Genomic DNA, 5,068 nt, shown 5'->3' with positions numbered 1-5,068 from the left:
ATTAATATTTAAAACTCAATTATTATTTAAAATAATAAGTCTTCAGTGTCACATGATCCTTCAGAAATAATTCTGATATGCTGATTTGGGGGTCAAAAAAATATGATCACTCTTGAAAATAGTTGTGTTGCTTAATATTTTTGCAGAAACCGATTCAGGATTCTTTGATGAATAGAAAGTTCAAAAGATCAGCATTTATTTGACATAGAAATCTTTTGTAATGTTATAAATGTCTTTAATGTAACTTTTGATCAATTTAATGTGTCCTTGCTGAATAAAAGTATTAATTTCTTAAAAAAAAAAAACTATACTGACCCCAAACTTAGGAATGGTATGACACCAAATTAATAAATTAAATTGATAGCCCTATTATTATCTTGAATATCTCTAGCCTCCAGAAAACAGTCATTATTTGTATTATAGCACTGATCCTGAGAGGAACTTACAGCCAGACTAAATAGTTTAGATTAGGGAAGACTGTGTGCTTTTACAGAGACACAAAGGTGGAGGACCTCTGTAAAAGGCCACAAGAAGATGACCACCACGTCAAAGTTCAAAGTCAAGTGGTCTCGCAGTCACAATCAGGCTTCTGGGGTCAACCAACACACAAACACATCTGTAATGGCAAAGCACAAGACCAATTAGTATAAATCACAGCTGGAAAACCTGTTCCTTGCAATAAGTGGCTGTTGCGGATCATTTAAATGGCACAGAAGGTTCTGGTTAATGTTTGGAGGGTAAAACAAGCAGTTGTCAGTTCACATGATATGACCATGTGTCAACTACAGTTGGAAAGTCAGTCTCAGGGAAAGCGAGCTTCATAACACACCTGCAGGCAGTGGCTTCATCTCAGGTGAACAGCTCGATCTCAATCATTAGCCTACTTTACCAATCATTAGTTGGTGAACAGTACGTTTTTTACTCTGTTAGTGCATTTTTCAAGTATCTGTACTTTATCAGAGTATATTTTACTACATTCCAAAGCAACTTGTTTGACTACTTTTCAGAAAAACATGCCATTCTTAAGAACTGAAAAAACCAAGACACTATACGTAAATGAATCATTGTTTTGAGACGATTTTTTTCCAAGGACTCAGTTGAAAACGGCTCAAAAGTTGACAGTGATTAACAACTCACTGATTCAATGATCTTAAGTTTTCCTTCACTACATTCCAAAATGTAATATCTTACCTTTTTACTGCATTAGGCCAGAAAAACATGCAGTTCTTAATCATTTAGAACTGAAAAATCGAGAGACCTCCATTACACGATACGTGAACGAATCATTATTTGCGCAGAATTTTTTTGAATGATTCAGTTGAAATGATTCATTTGTGAATTCGACTCATTCGACTGCAGTGGGTAACAACTCACTCGGTCGTAGCCACCTCAAGTTTTACTTCAGTAGCCTACATTCCAAAGCATATCTTCCTTTTTTTTTTTTTACAGCACTACATTTAAGAAAAACATGCCGTTCTTTGTTATTTAGAACTTGAAAAAAAAAAGAAAAAAAAAATCGAGAACTGCTCCAATACATGAACAAAACATACTTTTGAGCCGATTATTACGTGGCGAAGTTGAAACGGTTTAAACGCAACATTCAATTATTAATTTGTGAATTCTATTCATTGAAGTGGTTAACAAATAACTGATTCAATGATCTGGGTTAAGCCATCTCAAGTTTTACTTCACTGCATTCCAAAGCATAATATCTTGCTTTTTTAGTCATTCTTGAGACATGGGACAAAACAGGTCCAGCAAGGGTAACTGCTATTAGGTTTAAAAATAAAAATATTTTCAATTTTAAATGTCATGAGGGATTAATAATAGAATGTATTTAACACAATTATCACCTTCAATTTTTACATACACCTCATTATTATACCAAATCTGTGTTTCTTAATGTCCTCTCACTATAACTAAAACAGTGTGTCCACAGAGAAGGGTTCAATCATTCATATGCAATAAAATTGATTAAAAAATAATAATAATGATGATAAAGAGCTTGTTTTATCAAAAGCAACACTTAATAATATCAGAAAAGTTGGGAGGTTGTATCAAAGCATAGCTCAGTAGCTTAGTACATATAAGATACATAAATGTAGTTTCATTTGTCTGAGTACAAGGTTTTATTTTTTCAATTTTGCACCCTGTTTTGTCCCACTTCTCAAGAATGACTGCACTACATATCAGAAAAACACACTGCTCTAATTGAAGAAATCCAGTGCACACACACAAATAGTCCCGATAGTTTGGAAAACTAAGAAAAAAATCACTAGATGTTTTCTAAGCTTAATGAGGGTTTTGCAACCGGCTGCACTTTACTTTTTATACTTAAAGTGATAGTTCACCCCAAAATGAAAATTTTTGCCATCAGACTCACCCTCATGTTGTTCCAAATTATGTTGTTCCACTTTCTTTCTTTCTTTCTTCTGCTGAACACTAAAGTAGATATTTTGAAGAATGTTGGTAACCAAACAGCTGGTGGTAGCCATTGACTTCCATAGTATTTTTTTTCCCTATAGGCCTACTATAGAAGTCAATGGCTACCAACAACTGTTGGTTATCAACATTCCTCAAAATATCTGTTTACCATTAAAAATAAACTCTTACAGGTCTGTACCAACTTGAAGGTGAGGAAATGATGACGTAATGTTAATTTTTGGGTGAAACTATCCCTGTAAATATTCAAAAATATGAACTTTTGTACTTTTACTTAAGCAGAAATATAAAAGGAGTATGTCTATTTTTAATAGGGTAATATTACAGGTAATGGTATTTTAAGTCATGTAAATTACTTCTGCATTTCATCCACCACTGAACAACTAGAGAAGAATACAAACGTGGAGCTTCACTGCTCAGGACAATCCAGTGGCTTATGTACAGAACCAGGGTTATGTACAGTTTTGGACCAGATTCCTGTGGCACATCTGGCATAGGATTGCATTGCACAAGGTCATGGGTTTGATTTAGTGGTAAAACCTATGCAAAAATGCTGAACATCAAATGCAATAAAACTTCTTCAGTGTGTGGCAAAGCAATGGAGAAAACCCCAAACAAACAAGTGTCTCATGAGACACATCCTCTACCAGACCAGCTCTTTATTAGCATTAGAAGAAAAAGCAAACACTCCACTGTCTGTCAGCAGTCCAGCAACTAAAGCAACACACACTTTCTCACATTTTCCCACTTAGGAAACTACTCCAAGTCCCTCTCTGACTCAGCTGCTCAAACATCAGCCCAGGCACATGTTCTAAAACAACAATAACATCACCTAATTCCCTACAAATACCTCATTTACCATCTCTGACTCCTTAAAGAACTGCGCAGGGGCCGATCACTGGATGGATCAGGAACCATAAACATCTCCTCATAATCCCCTACAGACTCTACTGAGGAGGCTCATCAGCACCATTGTGGGCAAGCTTGTGCGGGCCACCCGCGACACGGATGGGAGGAGAGACATAAACGAATGCTAGGGTGGGGTGAAACACACCATCACACACTCTCATGACATTCAAAGAGTGTTCATTAACACTCCCTGTTTGAACAGATGTCTACCTGACAAGAGTATATGTCTGGAAGAGCATATAAAGACTGTATTAAAAAATCATCTTGCACCTGCAAACGAAACCAGTAGCAAAACCACCCATTTGTATTTTGTCTCCCATTTTGTACGTTTACAATGGTACCCAACGTTCTCATTGATTCTAAGATTGCAAGGAGCGTTAAATCCTGCATTACTTTAAAGGCGATACAGATCATTTCCAAAAGCAAATGACTCAATGTCCTCCAATGTGTTTTTTTTTTTTGCAAACAGGATAATAGAAAGTCAGTTGAAGGACATGACCCCGTAAGGTAGGACTGACGTTAGACCTGTGTATCCACTGAGCCATCTAAGGATAGAAAGGTTTACTCCAGACCTGATTTCCATGTCAGGTTCGTATTCAAATCGAATAAGTGCTTAGAAATGACAAACTAAAGACAACATCACCTTGACATTCTAAGGTTAGGTTAATAAAAAAAAATTTAATAAATAAATAACACTGTGCAAGAACTTTAAGATCATTCTGATCAGTTATCAGCCTACAAGAATGAAATTGCATTGAGAATATTTCACTTTTTCCCCTTGTCTTGGGCATTTGAATCAGGTTTGACTTGCAGCGATGTCCATGAGCGGCTCCATTACTGTCCACCTGGCAGATTGACTGTCAAGTTCACATTCAGCTGGTGGTTCTTCATCTGTCATCTGCTCTCTCTCATACCTTTAGAGAAAAAGGAGGAATTTCTGAACCCTATCATCGGCAGCATGCTGTTACTTACCTGTTACATCATTAGGACATAATTGTGACAACTAGGTTTTTACCAAAAAAAAAAAAAAACACCTCACACACATGGGACATGCAACCCTAAAAAGTATTTGGGCATTTAAGATATACTTAAAAATGTACGAATTTTATTGCATTAATGTAAAATCTCAAACCAGCACACATTTTCAACATTTTCAATAAAAACAAGATTATGTTTAGATTTTGACGTTATAAACAATAACCAAAGCAATATAATATAATATAATATATATAGAAAAATCTGGGTGTAGAAACAATTTTCATTCAGAAATTGCTTGCAAATATCACAAACAAAGAAACAGGAAGAAAGGCATTGAAAACGTGAAATTCTGAGGTAGGAAAACTAAAATTGTATTTTCTTTGAAAAATATTTTTTTTACCGCACACTACTGGTCAAAAGTTTGAAATAATTAAGATTGTTTTTGAAACAGGTCTCACATTCACCAAGGCTGAATTTATTTGATCAAAAATACACTAAAAACTGTAATATTGTAGGAAATATTACAATTTAAAATAGCTGTTTTCTGTTTTAATATATTTTAAAATGTAATTTATTCCTGTGACGCAAAGTTGAATTTTCAACTGCCATTACTCGTCTTCAGTATCACATGATCCTTCAGAAGTATTAAATAAATTCAATGCACACAGACTGAAGTAGTTTAAGTCTTTGGTTCTTTTAATTGTGATGATTTTGGCTCACATTTAACAAAAACCCACCA

The sequence above is a fragment of the Sinocyclocheilus anshuiensis genome, unplaced genomic scaffold (genome assembly GCF_001515605.1).
Source record: "Sinocyclocheilus anshuiensis isolate Anshui unplaced genomic scaffold, SAMN03320099.WGS_v1.1 scaffold843, whole genome shotgun sequence".
Taxonomy (NCBI): Eukaryota; Metazoa; Chordata; class Actinopteri; order Cypriniformes; family Cyprinidae; genus Sinocyclocheilus; species Sinocyclocheilus anshuiensis.
Note: the sequence above shows the minus strand (reverse complement) of the source record.